Raw genomic sequence first — 19,672 nt, 5'->3', positions numbered from 1 at the left:
TTAGGTTCAAACCTGACATCTGCAGAGGAGATCTATGGGTCCCCCATTTCTTTTTGTATATTTCAAATTCTAAATTCCCGAACCACTTCCTGGCTCCACACATGGCTTTGCCCCTCCTGCCCCCACCCCACACCATCCACATGATTCTCACTCTTTTCTTGGACTCTTTAGGAAATCTGATTGCAACTCTTGAAAAGATACCCAAGATAATTGTTTTTTGATGAACTGCTATTATTTTAGTGGCTAGACATCCAGCCAAATAAGTATTTTCTTAAATGCACATAACATATTCTTTTCTTGGTCTCTGAAGCACAGAACTGTTAAATCCAAAAGCACCACTTCAGAGCGTCCCAACCGCCAACCACAGCCCCATGTGGAACCCTTCACAGGTTAGAACAATAAATGTGTTCAACTGGGAAGAGGGGAGAAAATGAGAATGTTATTTTATTGGAAAACCCAAATGATTTAAAAATAAATACAGGGAAAATATAGCTCCCCAATGTAAACTTTGCCTCCCTGTGAAAAGGCAAACATCATAAAAACATGGTCTGTTTTAGGTGCTCTGGAAAGAAACTCTCATTTTTAGGGTTTGAGGAGCTAGTCCAAGCATCGACAGAATTAAGGAATGAATCCTGAGTTTGAAGGACTATGTAGTGCCTTCCTTCTTTTCTCAAATCATCTTTTCTATCTTACAAAAGTTTTAAGGCCTTAATTTCAGATATGAAAAACAGTTAAACTAGTGATTTCACTCACATGTACTTAAGTCATTCAAAATTTGAACACATTAGACAAAAATCATCCCGGCTTGCTTTTTCATTGTCTGTAAGAGAAATGATAGTGAAAACAAAATTGTCTGTGTTCAGAAACTTAATCACATAAGAACACAGTCTAGTTAGGAGGTGAGGAACACCATGTACCTTGCCTCCTGGGGTTGGGCATTCTAGAGCAGAGACAACTAATGAGCAACTTTAATAAACCGAAGAATGCTATGCTGGCGGAAGAGCACAGTTCTATGGGAGTTCATGGCAGAGGTACTGTCAGAGGAATCAACATTCCATGGCAAACAGAATTCATGCGCTTCCTAGAAGTATAGTCATTCTAGCTTCACTACTTAGTACTTGGATCATACACCAACACAAACTATCAACCTCCTAGGCGGTTACACTCAAGTTAGAAGCAGTTTCCCAAACCTCAGAAACCATCAAAACAGAAATCTTATTTCAATGCATTTGAAAAAAGTTTTTCAACAATAAACGATATCAATTGATTGTTTTCTGAATGAGAGCAAACTGGCAATCTTTATTCATTTTTCTTTTTTCTCTAAGATGTTGGCATCTGCTTCTACTCTGTTTGCTAAGGTTTTCATTTTTAAAAGTCCAATGTATACAACTCTTCTCTATGATTAATACATATTGTCTTTTGTGAGTGATGAATTCAGACAAGCAAAGTATCTCTGTCTTTATTTTACATCATAGTTGGTCATAAATCCTGCAACCTACAAGTGATAATGTGCTTTGGCTTCATGTAACTGTGCTGGCTGGAGCTCCGGAGGCGCATGTCTCCAGTTTTATTGTGTTGGGAAGACAGACAACTCTTCCAAGTTGCTGATGGAGATGTTGGCAGTGGCCCAGCTCTGTTGGGTGATATTTGGATTGCTTTCTCTGAGGGATTGCTTTTCTCTGGCCAGCATTTTCCCTCATGGCTGTGTGTCCATCCTTTGGAAGAACAAAAAGGAAGTTGAAATATTCACTCTCTTCACTACTTAATGGGAAGAGGGGGATGGGCTTGTTGAGTTTGAGTGCTTACAAGAAATAAGTCATACATTAATTCAATCTTACACTTCCTTCCTCCCTTCCTTCCTCCCTCCATCCCTCATCCCTCTATCCCTCCCTTCTTTCCTTCCATCCATGTGCATTTATTTGACATTTCATATGCCCTGCCCTATACAGAGTGCCATGAAAGTCCTAAAGGAGTTTCATGGTCTGGCATGGAAGAGACAACTGGGATGGGAAACTGGGGGAAGGGTATCAGATTTGCTGGTGAATGTGTTAGGGTAACACTAGCCATTGTAATAATAAACCTCAAAATTTCAGTTGCTTGACACACGGAAGTCATTTCTCACTCAGCTAAATATCCAAAGCCTATGCTCCTTATCCATGGGAGGCTTTCCTCCATGTGATAAAGGATTTGGGCTTCTGTCTTGAGGCTCAGCCTTTCCTTATGGCTATGTCATTCCCAGCCCTCAGTGACAGTGGAGCAGGCACATCCACTCCTTATAAGTCCTACTTTTGCTCGGTTTTCATAGGTAAGAACTTGTCACGTAACCCCAGCTAGATACAAGGTGGGGGAAGGAAATGCAGTCAATGGCTGAGGAGTCACATTTTCTCCTAGTTATAATTTCACAGTATGGAAGGGGGAAACAAAAATTTTAGTGGACAGTCAGCTACAAAGAGAAGATGAATAATTCTAATTTCTACAATTAATCTCCAGGTAACAATGGAGCACTTAGTAGAAAAAGTCTGGTGGGCTCCTACATTTAAGGAGCTAGAGAAAGGACAGGTAGATCTGGGAGTCTAAAGTTTGGGATTCAAGCACATCCAAGGCCCTATTTCTCAAGTAAGCAAATGTAGAAATGTTTATGCCACTTCTTGAGGAAGAAAGGGAAGGTTTAATTTTCAAATCCCCTATTGCAGTATGATTTGGCTCATTTTCTTTTTCATGTTGTTGTTTTCTTGAAGGGATCATAAAAATTAGGTCTAAAACGAATGCAGTTCTTCAGATAGCAGATTTGGTCGCCCTTTAAAATACCTAATTTACAAAGCTCCCCTTAATGGGTGCCATATTACAGGCAGGGAAATGAGCCACTACCTTTGGAAGTCAAGTTTGTTAGCTTTTTTGCCTGAATCCTCTCCATTTTTCTCACAGCCTCGGTGAGCACAGTTTCTTTTCATCCTAATCTGATGGGGGATAAAAAGAAAGGAAATTTTCCTTTAATCCAACAGTGAAACTTTGCAGTGGTGGAATACAAACTAATTAATAAATACAACTCTCTTCCAAAGCTGTGGGGATTGCTGTTCTCATTTTCCACAGCTGAGAAGGCTGCCATTAAAGCAGTTTCCCCCCGGGCTCCGCACCTCGCCGGTGGAAGAACTTTGAGGCGCCAGCCCCGCATCCTCCTAGGATGGCATGTTGTCTCTCTAGAGAGTAATCGGCTTTATACGGTTTGTAGCTCACAGCAACTTCCTCAGCAACTACACAGTGCCCCGGCACTGGCTGGGCAATTAGTAATGTTCTTGTCACAAACTGTGTGTGACCCACGAAAGAGGATGGAGAAAAAGTGACTCGCTGGATGGCCCCATCTCTCAGGAACGTTTCTAGAGAATGAAGAAATAGTTCACCATAAACACCGAGTTAAAGTGGAAATCAGAAAAATGAGCAATATTTGTCCAGACACCCTCATGATACCAAGACTTTGGGGCAGGAATTATTACTGCCATTCCACAGATAGAGAAATGGAGACCAAGAGGTTGTTGCCTTCCTGATGGGGAGTCATTATTGGCTCTTTCATCCTCATGCCATCCTCTGAAACTTTGCTCACAGAGTATTAATACACTGTATATCCCTACCAGTACAGCTATCTTGGTAAGATAGGTGATGTTTTGTGTGAAGGTGTATTAGTCAGCCAAAGGGGTGCTGATGCAAAATACCAGAAACTGGTTGGTTTTTATAAAGGGTATTTATTTGGGGTAGGAGCTTACAGATACCACACCATAAAGCATTAGTTACTTCCCTCACCAAAGTCTATGGCTGCCAACATCTGCAAGGGTTCAGGCTTCCTAGGTTCCACTCTTCCAGGGTCTTGCTTCTCTCTGGGTTCAGGGTTCCTCTCTTCCCAGGGCTTGCTTCTTCCTGGGCACAGGGTTCCTTTCTTCCTGGGGCTCGCTTTTCTTTCCTCTGCGAGCTTATTTTCTGGGGCTCCAGCTTAAGGCTTCAGCATCAAACTCCAACATCAAAAACTCTCAACTCTATCCTTCGCCATGTCTTTTTCCCACTGGGGGGGGGAAATCAATGCCCTAATGACGTGGCCCAATCAAAGCCTTAATCATAACTTAATCACGCCCAGGTACAGACTAGATTACAAACAAAATCCAATATCTATTTTTGGAATTCATAACTATATCGCCTCAGGCGGCTAGTCTTGATCACATCTCTCATGATGAAATAATTGGTTCTGAATTGTATCATGAATGCAGTAATCTCAAACTGTCTCCAATGGTAGTAGAATCTGGAGCCAACCTGCGAATTCCAAAATGCTTTGGCTACATCCATGGTTAAAGAATGTGTATTTGCAATACTGTATCAGAATTTGGTTTGAAGATACTGTGCCTGTCATTGTAAACACTGCTAGCTGTCAGGTCTAAAAGAAATAACTAGAACAGAATCTTTGTTTTACCCTCTTGAAGTGTATGCTACTTCTGTAAGTGGGAGCTTATTAGCCATGAATAACCCCAGCCAGGATACTCTGGGTTCCTTTTCATTTGTGACCATAGTGAAGGTTGGTGTTAAAAGCTGCACTTTTTCACCATGACAGCCACAATCCACATGTGGCTACAAAGCACCTGCAATGTGGCTAGTGCAAACTGAAATGTGCATGAAGGGTAAAACACACCTCGGATTTTGAAGGCCTGATATGAAAAGAAGATTGCAAAACATCTCATTATTTTTTATGTTGATTACATGTTGAAATGATGATACTCTGGCTATGTTGGGTTAAATAAATATATTATTAAAATTAATTTCACCTGTCTTTTAAAAATTTTTTTAATGTGGCTACTCAAACACTTAAATTACATAGGTGAATCAGATGATATTTCTATTGGAAAGCAGTTACAGAATATTAACTTTTTAAAGAGTCTCCAATATATGATCACTTCTTTAACCACTCAGTCACTCAGAACACTGGAAGCCTCGGCTATTTGCAAGAGCTTCCTGAGTCTTGGCTGTGCTTGAAGATGTGGTTAGAATAAACAGGAGGGAAGCAGACTTGGCCCAATGGATAGGGTGTCCGCCTACCACATGGGAGGTCTGCGGTTCAAACCCCGGGCCTCCTTGACCCGTGTGGAGCTGGCCCATGTGCAGTGCTGATGTGCGCAAGGAGTGCCCTGACACGCAGGGGTGTCCCCCCGCGTAGGGGAGCCCCACACACAAGGAGTGTGTCCCTCAAGGAGAGCCGCCCAGCGCGAAAGAAAGTGCAGCCTGTCCAGGAATGGCGCTGCACACACGGAGAGCTGGCGCTGCAAGATGACGCAACAGAAGGAGACACAAATTCCCGGTGCCGCTGATAAGGATAGAAGCAGTCGCAGAAGAACACACAGCAAGTGGACACAGAGAGCAGACAACTGGGTGGGGGGGAGGGGAGAGAAATAAACTAAAAAATAATAATAATAAAAGAATAAACAGGAAAACATCAATGTTCAAGTAAAAGAATGTTTCCTGACATTTCGGATTTGCCTTTATTCTTCTATTTTCTAATACTAGAAAAAATCTAAAAGAAAAGAATTTTCCTATCTTCTGCCTTTTGGCCAACTCCTACACATCCTTCAAAACTCAGCTAAATGTTACCACCTCTTGGAAACCTTCTCTTACCACCATTAGTGGCCTGAAGCAGCTCTTATTCTGGGCTACCGTAGCCATACTGTACTCACTGGCTTGTTTCTTCACCCTATTTTCTATAAATTCTATAAATGCTTTCATTTTTATGTTTCCAGTATCTAGCACCATGCCTGGAAACTTAGTACATATGTCATTAATATTTGTAGAATGATATGCAGATACACTGAAAAATTAATGAATAAAATAATTCTTTAGTTGACATTGCTATTTCAGATTTATTAATAAGAGTAACTTATATTCAATTGGCACTTTTTCTAAACCTGTTAGTTGTTTTCACACAAGTATTTGGGGGAAATCCTTCTTCATCAGAAGTCCCACATTTTATTAATTATGGTTCTTCATAATGACTTTCCCTCAACATAGCTGAGCTGTGCAAATGATATTGTTGGCAATATCATTGTGATAAAATTATAAAGTAAAAATGTATCTGTATATCAGAAACCGATTAAGCTGAGGTAGAGAGGATATTAGAGATATACATGAAACATTAGTTGGAGGATGAGAGAACGCCTACAAAAAATTACCGTGTTATATTTGTATTGTCATGTAATTTACTGTCCAAACCCAAACACTTTGAGAGTTAATGGGAATACTATAATATTTATTCCGGTAAATTGGACTGTTAAGGACAAATCAGGTCATGAGCTCAATCAGGTTATATTAAATAAGAAATATTTCTCAAGGCAAAGGGTCTGTGGTACAGAAAAGATGGATGGACTGTCCACAAGTTGGCAGGAAGAAAGGAACCCTTACTCTGAATGGAAGATCCAAAAGTTTGGACCAACAATCTAAGATTCTGACTATTGCGATGGCTCACCTACACCCTGAGAGGATGAAAACTTTCGGCAGGTCCTCTCCAGCTGGAGCAACCTCATGGGGGTGGAAGTCTATTCTCTGTTCATCTTCTAAGTAGAAACCACTTGGAAGGATCCATTTTATTTGCCTTGGGGTGTTCCTTCCTTGACCAGTGCTTAATGAGCCAGTATCTTCCTCTTGCCTTCTATGCTCCTTGTCAAAGGGTTGGAAAGAGGGAGATGCTGTAGAGCTGAAACTTTGGCCACAAGTGTCTGTCATTGTTCCCAGTTTGTTCCTACTAGCCCTGGGGAAGGCTATGTTGTCTTGATAGTGCTTTCAGTTAAAACCCAGTGCGTATACTACTATCAGCTTCATTTGAAAAATGAAGAGATTGAGTCTCAGAGACATTGAGATTTGCCTGGAGAATGAATCATGGAAGAGATTTCTGAGGCCCAGTCTAGAGTTCTCTGCACAGCCATGCACTGCTGCGTGGAAACACCACTCGGAGACTGTACCATTTTAACTTAATTTATAACACAAGCGTGAATCCTTCCAAAGAAAGGGTGCCTTTCATGCTTTGTTTCCTGCGGGTGTGGTTAGCTCGTGCCAGTCTTCAGAATTGTTCCCCTTGGGTAGATATGACTCTGTGCACCAATAACCGCAGCAAGGCTAGTGGATCCCTGCGCTGCTTGAGAGCTCCGTGGATGCTGACCAGCATTTATTTAAGTTTTCATTCAAAATCTCCTTTAGGGTGACTTGTGTGCCCCTGAAGTGCCCGTTCAAGAAGACCAACAAATGGCTGAAGACAGATTTTTCAGCCAGAGGAAAGAATTATTGCCTTACCATCAGTCTAATGAAAACAGAGGTGAAATACCAACCTGCACTAGATAAACAGCACACCGAGCCATCCATCACACTCAGCCACACTGAGCGGAGCACCCTAACAGATTCCACCCAGTTTCGCTGCTTCACTCAGACAGGCCTTCACAGCACCAGGGAGCTGTCAGAATGAAGACCTGGACAGGAGTCCTTTAAGCCTTTCCCTCTCCCAATCCAAATTCCCTTTTTCGCTCTAGTCACTGACAGGACTAGCTTCTGAGGGGCTCATGTCTCTCTAGCACACTCTCCTAGGCCAGTGTTTCTTGCCAGGACCTGGTCTACTCTGCTTCTCCAAAGGCAGCTCTCTTTCTCAGGACTTCCGTGTTGAGAGACAGCATATCCAGTCTTCAGTATCAGTGCCTGCCCACTACATGACAGGCACTCTGGATACACACAGGCCAGGTCCCTCTCTTCTAGAAGCTCACAATCTAGGGAAGAAGATAGAAACTGTGCACATGTGTAGGCATTTTCCTTGACTTTTCACACACATCAGCACTCATTTTGCTTTAACAATAGCATGAGTTAGAGGAGGCACTCCAATTCATCTTCAGGAAGAGGAAGCTATGACTTAGACACGTGATGTCACCCAAAGTCACATACAGTGGGAAACTAGAACTCTGAATAATTTTGAGTGTGTGATTAGAAGGCTACTGACCCCCCTGGCTCTGTGATTACTTCCTTCCTCAGTATATCAGACTTTGATCCTGTTTTCAGATTTCTCTTTTTCTTCCAGAAACCTTAAAATCATATTTTGGGGTAGCATCTACCTGGTCACCCCCCACAGAAAAACCCTCCACCCAACTGTTATTCCTCTATCATTTTCTTTCAGAAGATAGTGCTTTGATAGTCTTAGGAAATCAAACTCCTAACATAGGTACTTATACCCGGAAGTGACTTCTGGGTGTGGCTACTCCTAAACTCAGTCTGAGGCAAGTACAAAGAATATATCTCCTGAGTCCAGACCCAGGTATATTTAGTTCAAGAGTCTTATCCCAGTGTGTCCTTCACGGTGCCCAAAGATCTGGGTCTCCCAGCAGTATTTTCTGGCAGGAAAAGCAGTATTTTTGCTGGTATTTAACTAGAAGTTACATTGTGGGAGGTGATCATGAGTCTTTTAAGCCAGCTAAACCAAATGGACTCAATGAGGCTAGGATCCGTTTTTTAACAAATAATAGTCACTTGTCACTTCCTTGCCCAGGGTAGCCTCCCACACAGATGACCCTTCATGTCAGCAAACACACTCACAATTCACAATCTCTGGTGATTAGAGTAACCTCTCTAATACCACCACCACCCCCCTCAGGGCAATTCTGAACATAAAACACCAAACCGTGCTTCTCTGATTCCTTGTTTTGTGTTCTAGTGCAGCTCACCTGCCTTTCTGAGATCACACTCCTTCTCTAGGTTAGGCCATTATGTATCCCCAGAGTATGCATGCTTTGCAGATCACCAGTTCCTTAGTATGCTAAAGAGGGAAGGAAGCAAGGGAGGGAGAGAAGAAGGGAGGGAGGAAGGTTAGTGGAGGTGATGGGGTTCCAAAGTTTAAAAAACAAAATAGCCACTATGACTATCCAAGATTGTCCCAGACATGTGGAGCATCTTGCAGGACTCATGTTCATCAGGATGTTCTGTGAAATGCTGAGAGAGGTTTCTTCTGAAATCACTTTTCCCAAAAGGTGAGGTAACATTTTGTCTTCTTCTGTTGTACCTTTTGTTAAAGTAGCTTAATGCTTAGAGGTTAATCACTGACCCTTATTTCCAAGCTCCAAGATATCCCACCATCACCCCATGTACCACCTACCATCTGTTTATTTCCATTGCCTTTTACATTTACACTTAGTAGATAAAAACTCTGTTAAGCAATAAGTTCATTTTACTGGAACTGTGTCTAACCATATTAGCACTCAAACCCATTGTGGTTGCTCTATAAAATGTTGAGTGATAAGAAGAGCTGGGATTTTGGACTTTCTTCTGTGGTTGTGAATCTTGGAAGTAATCCAGCTGTCCAATCAAAGACAAACCTCACCTGTGCTGTTTCAGATCCATCATGCATAGGAAATGGAAAGATAAGGTTACACCCAGGGAGGTGCTGAAACACGGAAAACGGAACTGACTGAGTGGCCACGTTAATTAAAGCAGAGCTCTGCAGAGCAGGGCTTATCCACTGAAGCGGCCTGAGACTCCCCAAATATGTACAGTTCAAGATCAAACCCAGCAAGGCCATGCCCATGGCTGAGAGGCACTCCAAGGCCCCATCTGAAGCACAGCTCAACTTTGCTGGCACAGGTCCAAGCATCTACAACCGACTTTGATCATGCAGCTCTAAGTGACCCAGGAGTTCAGATCAATCTGAAGCCCAAATAACTCCACGCACAACAACAAGGGGTGGAGATTAGAGGAAAGCCAGGTAGACCCCAAACGTAAATCACGTACCTGGGAGAAAACACTAGGTTGAGAAGCAGTTAATGCCTGACACTGTGCTTTGAGCCTCAGATCCGAAGCATCAATATTTATCTCCCTCACAGATACTGTGCCTCTTCACATTTCCCTCTAGTTATTAAGTTCATGTGCATCAATAGCTTTTTTGCAGCTTGCTGTGTGTTTCTATAGTGCATTTCTCCTCTCTGCAAGTCAGAGGACTTTGATGAGGCCCAGTTTCTAGACTAACAGTTTTGAGGATTTGCTTTTCTTTGTTTGGATGGAACTCAAACGAAGCCCGAAGCTGGAAAGCTGTTCTCCCGACAGGCGTTTGACGGTGTCAAGAAAGATGTGTTATATGTTCAGCCCCGACTCCTTCTGTACCCTTTTCTTCGGAGGTTCCATTCATGGGGTGTGAGAACGGCTGGAAGCCAAGTGTTGAGAGAAGGAAGGCTGGTGTGTGGCGGTATGCTGACGGAACGCGGGCGGTTGGGGCGAGCTGTCAGCCGCGCTGAGTGATCCTCAGCACCGTTAGCCTGGGCCAGATGTCCCATACAGAAGGCATTTGTGTGACCTGCACAAGTTATGAACACTCACGTCTGTAGCTACGGAGAGGTATTCCAGTAAAGGAATCCTCCCGGCTTGCATCCTTTACCGCATGGCTAGAACTCTTTCCCCACACTTTGGTTAGGATGCCCTCATCTAACACAATAGTTATTTTAATTGCTAATTATGTCAGTAACAGCAAAAGAACAAAGCCCCTGTATAGCTGGCTCAAAAATGAACAAAAGCAAAACACAACTATTTTCTAGGTTGTTTTTATTAAGAGAATCATTCCCTTCCCAGGCTTCCCCTATGAAGGTAGATTCAAAAATGACATGATTTGGTAATGGAAGTTATTTTCTTTCATGTTTCTTCTACCTCCTGGTGTGGATCTCCTGGAAAGCCATCATTTGGGGAGTTACCTCTGCAGTTTGCTTAACATCCTGCGTGGTGCTTGATTGGGCTGCTGTCCTTTTACTCAATCAGCTTTATTTATGATAGCTGGGTTTTGTTCTCTGTTGAATGCTCATATTTTTAAATCGTCAAAATTGTCATTTAAAATAGTCTTTAGGGCAGAAAGAAAGACACAGCCTGATCTATTTGGATTTTCTAGTCTAAAGTACAAATAGTAAATACTAACAAACAGCAGTCCTTCAACAACTACTGACTGAATACTTAGGTGCAGGACAGGTGCCTTACTCCCCCCACATCTCCCCCTCCCCTCCGACCTCTCCTCCTTGCTCTCTCCACTCCAGCTCCACTGACCGTGAAGAACCTGGAACGGACCAGGCCTGCACCCACCTCCCAGCGTCTGCACTGGCTGTTTCCTCAGGCTGACTGCTCTTCCTCCAGCCAGCTGCATGGCCTGTTCCCTCACTTCCTGCAAGTTTTTGCTCAAATGTCATCATCTTAGCGAGATTCTCCCTGGCCACACTATCTAAAGTCCATCTGCACCACACACTTACTGTCCTCCTTCACCACTTTATTTATCCCCTAAGCATTTATTGATACATAATAGACTGTATGTTCTATTTTTGGCAAGTTTTATTGTTACTCTCCCAAGCAGAATGTGAAGATAGGGGTTTTTTGCTTTGTTTTGTGTGTTTTGCCTTAGGGCGTGGAATTTTTGGGTGAATAAATGAATGAATGAACGAACCAGGGCCAGGCTCTGTGCTGGTCACTTGTGATCAAGCCAGATAAGGTTTCTCGTTACAAGAAGTTAATAGTCCAGTGAGAAAGACAGAAATGAAAGGAGTAATTACAATAAAATATGCTTAGTGCAGGGGGCTGTGAGACTGTATGGCAAAGGGAGACTCGGGCCGCTGGAGCTCAGTTTTGAGAAGTGAGAAGCCTCCAGAGGTGCAATGAAACTCAAGAGGAAAGGAGGGCTGGGTGGTGAGGGTCATTCAAGTGACCTGCAGGAGACTGAGCAATGGGGAACCGTGGAAGGGGGTGAGCCTGGGAACGGTATGATCAGAGCAGCGTTTTAACCGACTTGAGAGAAGCGAGGCAAAGGCTAAAATGAAATAGGTCTCAGTGTGCACAGTGTCAAGTCTGTCCCTCGGAGAAATACCAGACTCTGAACAAAGGATACAAATGAACCAATTTCTTGGGATCCTGACAGTTCTAGAAACACACTGAGCTCTTTCCTGCCTCAGCATTTTTACCCACCATGTTCTCCTTACTGGAAATGTTCTTTTTCATCCATCCAGAGCTACTCACCTTTCACGAATGCAGGGTCAGCCCCACCTTCTCTGGAGAATCCTTTCGTAGCTCTTCCTGTCCTCACTGATATTTCTTTGCTTTGATCTGCTAAAGCACTAAGGTACACAGTACACAATTTAGCTCTGAATGATCTGCCTTCTTGTATAACCCAATGTGGAATGTCATCTCCTTGTGAACAAGGAGCCCATGTGCTCCACCCACACACACCAAGACAAGGGATGAGAGCACACTAGGCTCTTCCAAAAGGTACCGATTGATTTAGGTCCAGATTATTGAATATGCACCGATGGTTTGCAACCTTGGAATGACTCACTTAAAAAGTCACACTTCAGAAATGAGGACACTGATGGTGTCTGCTGGTCTGTGAGGAAAGCCAGTGGAGGAACTAAGCTGCAGAGTTTTTAGTTCACTATAATTTAGTCAATTGACCCTCCAGTGAAAACAAAACCAAAATCAAAACAGAAAGCCCTCTAAGTTGGTTGGGCTCTTGTAAAATTTGTCAAGTTTGGCAAATTTCAAGTACAGCCAGTATTAGTCAATTGCCATAAGAACACCCAGCAAGACCTGAAAGTCGCACTTTGGTGATGTTTGCCCAACCACAAACCTGAATATGCTCAGTACAAGGTAAAGCAGTGAAATATGCAGGAACAGCTCCATTTCTGGAGTATGGTGTCATAACATTTCTTTTTTTCTAATGCTCAGACTATGAAGAAAGAATTCATTAATAGTGACTTCATTCATGTGCTTTTCCAGTATCTTTTCATTGGCCATCAAGGACTATTACACGGATCAACATAAGACAGCGTGGTACATCCTGACTCCATTAAAAAAAATCAGTAGATTGCAGTAAACTATCTTTTTAGTGAAGGTTTGATAAGAAATAACATTTTACTAAAGGCCTTGGTGAGAGAGACAACAATGAATGGGATGCACATCTGATCTGGATTAGGCAGTTTATCAGACATTGCAAGATGCTCATACATAAAAGTTATGGTCCTCTGCTGCCTTAACTTTGCAGCAATTATACTAAATTTATTTTGTGTATTTACAGTCTGATGGGGATGCCAATCACACAGCTCTAGTTAAAGGTGTGCCAGCATTTCTAGTCTAGTCCTCGTATTCAAGAGTTTATAACTTGGCCATAAAAACTAATCATGGAATGAATCTTGGCATATAAAAGTCATTTCCCAGAAGGATTAAAAAATACAAATTAGAAAATGCTCCACATGCTTTGCCATTCTTATATTACCCACAGGCCCCAAAATGAATTAGCAAGTCCTTTTCCTCTATTTTTAATTCCTTCTCCAAGGAAATTGTTGGTGCACTTCAGGGCTTTTTGGTCATTTTTTAACCTGACTTATCTAAGTAAAAGTTATTAATTGCAGTGAAAAGAATTCAGTTGTTTTGTTATATGAAAACATTCTCTTTCAGGCTTTGATGAGGAGGGATAGCTGGCTAATATTAAAATCTCAAGTTTGAATTCACAGTTGTATTTCTGAGTATAAACAAGATGCCAGTTTTGAAACTGTGCATTTAAATGCTCTCTCATTTTGTTGAATGATCTCTTAAATTTTACATAATGAAAAACCATGAGAACAAAGATTCAACCTTGTTTTATTTTTCTTTGCTACCTCAGTATTTACTGTTTCATGGTAACACAGTATTTGCAGTCTTGACTGCAAACTGTGTTCGACACTTTATGCACAGTGTGCTATTCAACACTCGCTCTAGTACTACAAACAGGCCTCACTGCCATCCCTTTATAAATGAGGAAACTGAGACTGAGGCTGGTTTAGTAACTTACCAAAGGTCACGCAGTAGAACTACAACTGAAATCCAGGCCTGAGGATGGCGGTTAAATCTAGGGATGTTCTATATAGTCATAAGAGGGAAGCCATGCTGCAAAGCACCAACACTTGAGTGGAACACATTACTCATATTTAAGTACATAACCTGATGGGCTTACTTATGCTAATATGCAGTATTTGAATGGTCACTGCTAGGGTCTGAATGGTCACTGTTAGGCTTCTGCAGGGTTGGTGTAGACAACCACTCCATTCAGTATGTCCATTTTTGCCCCCATCTTCTTTGGCAATTTCCCTAGCCTTCCTCAGGACATTCCAAAAAGGTTTACCTGGAAAGCTACCTGATGATGATGGTTGGCCCGCAGCACTAACTCAAGGCAGAAGTGCTCTTGCTTTCAGAGAAGACTCCCATCCTGGGGCCTGGCCCCAGCTGGACTAAGTTTATTGGGATACCCTCAAATGATGACTCACTTTCGTGTAAACTGAACTTGTCGTCAAACAGCTGCTTGTTATTACATGTTTGTCTGGATCAAACATGTAATTTAGTAGCAAAAGCCCAATTCATCAGGTTTCCAGGTCTTTCAAAAATCAGTTTTCCTTCTCATGGTTTGTAATTTTAATTGGAGAAGAAAGAAAAAAAAATAAGAGGAAGAAGAGAGAACAGGAGGAGGAAGAGGAGGAGAGACATGATATGTGTTAAAAGCATTTTTAAAACAATCGTGGACCAAAGGGATCTTAAAGACACAAAATCTTTTACCATCTTTCATCTGTTTTGCAGTATATCCATTTATATCTTAAGTCCAACAGGCAAAGACCAAGTCAATTTCAGTGTTTGGCATGGAGCCTTTTGCATCATTGATGATATAATATCAATCATGATTATAAGTTATCCTGTTGTCATGTGAGTATTATTTTATAAGCTTTAATAGTTGCATGAGCATTTAAGATGAATGGTTTAAAAGTCTACATTCATATTCATGCCAAATATGCAGGACATATTTTTCATAATTGTTCTTGTCCCTTGGGTCAATAATACAGTTTATCATCATCATAAAATTTCATTCGTAATTCCTTTTAATTTATCAGAAGGAAAATATGGATGGTTATTACCCAATTAAAATACTCTTGATGCTTTTAAGGTAGACATTATGGGGTTTTTGGAGTTTCACCGAAGACAATTAAAAAAAGAAAGAGCAGCTGCATGACTTCAAAGTGCTTTTAAGTGCTTCGAATTTGCAGAGATATTCAGCTGTTCAGTGCCCTGTTCCCACCTGTCTTGTTCTCATATCATCTGTGATGTAATCAAGGAATGACCAGAACATTTTACCCACGTGATAGGTGAAGGAACATATGACAAAAGATAGAATTGTCACTTGGTAGCTATAGAATCCATTCTGATACTGATAGGCACTTGGCTTAAAGTTGCTGAGAGCGGGGACTTGGATGAAGGTCACCAAAGAACCTGAAACAAATGTATGACTGAGTCTAACTCAGTGGCTGTAAATAGTTTGACTTGCTTTGTGAGTGACGAAGGAGGTGGGACCCCGGGTGAGTGCTTCGTGAGGGTGTTCTGATTCCTTTAGCTGGTTCACAAACTACTGGCCACAGAGTGACCTGAAACTCGGTGCCCAAACACAAGGCAGACTCGGTTACGCTGGCGACGATGTCTACCAGAGAAATTCAACAAAACAGAGATTAAAAGCCACAAAAAGGAAATGCTTAGTAATCAAAGTTGCATTCCAATTCACTTTGACAAATTATATGCAGAATGCCTCATTCACTTTGACACAGTCCATTTCTACTTTCATTTCTATTTTATTATGATCCGAAGTCAGACTGTGTTGACATCTATTTTTAATTTCTCCCCCTCCCTTATCAGAATATCTTAATTTGTGTACATGTTTCCAGTTCTCTGAACAGCAAGCCCCCAAACTTCTATTTAGAAATTCACAACTTCTAAATAAACTTAAGATAAACACTCTCTTGGTGAGGGGTACTGGGAGGATGCCATGTTGTGCCCAGGCTTTCAAACAGAAAGCAGAGCTCTCCAAAGGAGGACAGGTTGATTATTTGGTGGATAGAGTAGAGGAACAGTAATCTAAATACGTGCACCGGCCTTCATTTGTGGGTGTGTTGTAGTTTCCAAACAGCTCTGGCATGCTTTGCCTCAGAAACAAGTCAATAGCTTTCTCCTAACAGGTTGTTTGTTTGTGAATGATGCTTTCTTTTTCAAAAGACAAATTATCACCAGAAATATTTAACTGTAGGAGTCATCTCATAAAACTGATAAAATAGTAGCATTTTTAAAGTAAAAATAATAGCACATTAAAAAAATTAGCCACAGTTTTTTATTAATTACATGGATTTCATTGACTCTGGCACATTTGGCATCAGTTGTACTTTGCTCTAGCATGAGACTCTAAAGAGCAAGCAGTAGTTACTCCAGTTCCCAAAAGCTATGGATTTTGATATATGGTGCTTCATTATGAAAGCTTACCTCTTTATGGTTTCATCCAGGTGAGCATATGGCTCCGGGCTTTAATTTTAGGCTCTTTGACCAAAAGGAATGAAGCTTGGAGCCTGGATCTGCAAGCGCTGACTTGCAAAGGAGAGTCTCACAGCTGCAGGTATCACTGCGTTCAGCGAACTCAGAAACTGCAGCCAGGGAACAGGGAGTCACTAGGTTTTTCAAAGTAGGAACAGAGCACCCAACTTGTAAGGAGGCTAGCCAGACAGGTGACAAACTGCTGTACTTCAAAGACAGGAAATCCCTTCGAACGTTAAATTGTAAGCATAGAAAATGACCTACATTCAGGAAAATGGGGAGCCAGCAATTCAGTGTCATGTTTGTTCCGGTTTAATGAAGCGTGTTTGGTGGATATTAACTGGTCCTGCGGATCCCCACTCTGACTAAGTAGATGGCAGCCTTTCCACCTGAAATTCACGGTTTTCAAGATCTTATTTTTAAAAAAAGGTTACTTCAGTTCAAATAAGACTTAAGTTACTACATAAAGACTCTCTCTGGGCCAGTTTTCATCCTTAAAAATGAGTCCAGTTTAAATTTACAATTACTCAGAATGTTTAAAGAAACTCTTGATAATGCTTTAAAGTCTTTTTGAATATTAAAAATATGAGAAAACATCAGACCACAGTACATCCTTGGATAATGAGCAGATGATTTGCTTAATGTCTGAAAGACAGCACAGACGCTTCCCATTAGCAAGGCATGGGTTTCCCTCGTAGTTTTCGCCAAGTCAGAATTCAAAGGTTCGATGGATTTCTCTCTAGTCCTGGAAAGTACTTGGCACTGAGGAGGTAGCAGTTTGAACCATGTGCATGTGAGTACCAAATTCCTGGCCAATACACTTGGGCGAGGGGAGGGGGCTGGAGGTGGGAATGGCTAAGAGGGGCAGGGAAATGGCGCTATTCTCTCATTGCAGGGCCTCTGTTCCTTCAGCGCTTGGAAGAATTACTGAACAAATGTACAAGCGGGAAGGAAATGGGTGGGTGAAAGCCAACCCCATCTCAGAACAAAATGTTGTCCTTCCTTGTTTATGTTTTCACAAGCCAAAATCCAAAAGAGGGATGTGATTGGAAAATTCCTGGGGAACCAAAAAAGCTTAACTGCATTCTATAGTTTTGTCAACTTAAGCCCCTCAGAGCAAGGAGGTCAAAGTTGGCTCTGCTTCCCTGCTTACAAAGCAAGTCAACTTATTTTGTATGGATGGCTACAAACTGTTTGCAAGTTTCCTAGTCAGGTACTCGGGATGAATTATGAATGGAATTAGCCTGCTTTGACTTGGAATTTCCTCACTTTTACTGATCTTTAAACAAGATTTTTACACATTCATATATAATCGATGTGACCAACACATGAAACGGCCCTGAACATAAAACACTCTTGGAGTGATTTTGCAGTTGAGGAAACTCAAATATGAACTTCTAATGTGGAAAATGTAGTTTTTACATGCTGTTTTAAAACTGATCTGGAAAACTGATGAGCTGGCCACAAAATTTCTGTCAGAAACCGAAATTAAGTTTATGTTTTAAAATACAATTTTAAACGCTTTCTTTCATGATGTCAATCTGCTTCTCATATTCTTAGCATTAGTCACCTTGAAAATACATAAATTTTGTTTTTGGTTATTGAGTTTTTAACTTACAGCGTAGAAAAATTTAAATATTCCTAAATCCAGAGCACAAGGAAATCTTTCCTTACTGCCCAACTATCATTAAAATTATTACTCAGACCAGTGAATGTTACAAATATACCTCTTGATTTAAGTTCTGCTCCTAGCTTTTTCTGACCTTAATGTATGTTCTTCCCCATAAAACTTGTACTGTCTTAAAATTTCCCTACAAACTAGCATGTCCAAATTACTTCAATAGCAGTTTGTATGCAACAAATAAAAACCGATGAGAACAGCCTCAAAGTCAAGTTTTGGAGAGATAAATGAACTTGGATTGTTTATTACTCCAACAAGGCACATGGTTAAATATATCCCATGAATACAAAAGGAAATTAAAATATGATACTTCTCGAATGTTTATGCAAAAAGTAAAATGGAACCAATTTCAATAATTTTTTTGTTCCATAGCTAACATAACTAAATATTTGGAATATTTAAAAGAAATGTATTAATTAAAGTACGCACAAAAATTCAAATTTTAAAAAGCTGTAAAAAAATACTTCTTAGTTGCTTAGATAGAATACAATTGCTTCAACATTTTAATGGCTTTATAGATTTCAGTAGCAAGGTGTGTTTACAAAGTTTTCCTTGCCTTTTCAAGTCCCTCAAACATATAAAGAGCCAAGAATACTCTTTATTTTCTTCATAATATATTCAAAATTATCCACCATCCTGAGAGAACAGTTTTCTTATACTTGATGACAGCATTTTGACAAAATGGAAAAATAGTCTCTGACTTTTTCGGGAAGGGGAACGAATGCTTTGGGAGAACCAATTTAATGTATGTTCTCATATTTATTTTTAAAGTATTAATTCCCAAGTTTCTTTACAGAAACTTTTGATACCACAACTTTATATAAACTGCATTTAAAGGCTTGGAAATTCTCTTTCTTCCATTAAATTCTACGAATAGGGTTGCGTTAATTCTGCTAAAAAGAGATGTGCAAACTACTTAAAATAATCTACCTGGAAAGAGTTAAAATAATAGTTGTGATTTTGTTTCTAATATTTGGAAACTAGGTTTTTCTGATGCACAGCTGAACTTCAATCTGAAATGTGAACACAGAACAAAACAATAAAATTATGACGTTTCCTTTTGAACTCTAGAAGTCAAGAATGATATGTTTATCATTAATTTTTAAAAGCAAAACTTTTAGTCTGAACCACTGAGAAAATCCTACACAGTAAAAATTTGTTAATGTACTTCCACAAATGTACTTGCCATTCATTTGCAAAGGCAACACTGACCCACCACATTCACAATTGCTCTCTGCAGGGAATGTCTTAAACACAAGTCACTGACTTGTCACCTGCCCCTTCATCCAAGGCAGTCACAATGAGGCGAACTGGAATTTTATTATTTATATCCCTTCGTTCCTTTTTAATTGTTTTTTATTTGCTCACAAAGTCTTTGATAACAAATGTCAAACCACATTTAAGTTGACTTGTGTGGTTTTTTTTTAACCCCGAAGTTCCAGGTTATTTCAAATTCATTATTTTGCAAATGACAAAAAAGAGTATTTTAAAAAATTGTTAAAGGACACTTTTTTGGATATAACTTAATACAAAAATGTCTAGAACACGAGTATATAATTCCCACTGTATGTTATATTTATTTCAGGGTAGAAGTGTCAAGTGAGCATT

General features: G+C 40.7%; 1 long non-coding RNA gene across 1 annotated transcript; it reads right to left on the bottom strand.

Annotated features, from left to right (window-relative positions):
* Positions 1-1,444: 1,444 nt before the first annotated feature.
* Positions 1,445-19,355, bottom strand: LOC111760075 (uncharacterized). Its single transcript, XR_002793873.3, has 3 exons — positions 16,336-19,355; positions 3,135-3,374; positions 1,445-1,715 (listed from the first exon to the last, which is right to left on the bottom strand). It is a non-coding gene; the product is annotated as an uncharacterized lncRNA (long non-coding RNA).
* Between the last annotated feature and the right edge of the window lie 317 nt (positions 19,356-19,672).

Source organism: Dasypus novemcinctus, chromosome 7 (assembly GCF_030445035.2).
Source record: "Dasypus novemcinctus isolate mDasNov1 chromosome 7, mDasNov1.1.hap2, whole genome shotgun sequence".
Classification (NCBI taxonomy): domain Eukaryota; kingdom Metazoa; phylum Chordata; class Mammalia; order Cingulata; family Dasypodidae; genus Dasypus; species Dasypus novemcinctus.
The sequence above is the reverse complement of the archived record's forward strand: the minus strand, read 5'-3'. Positions and strand labels throughout refer to the sequence as shown.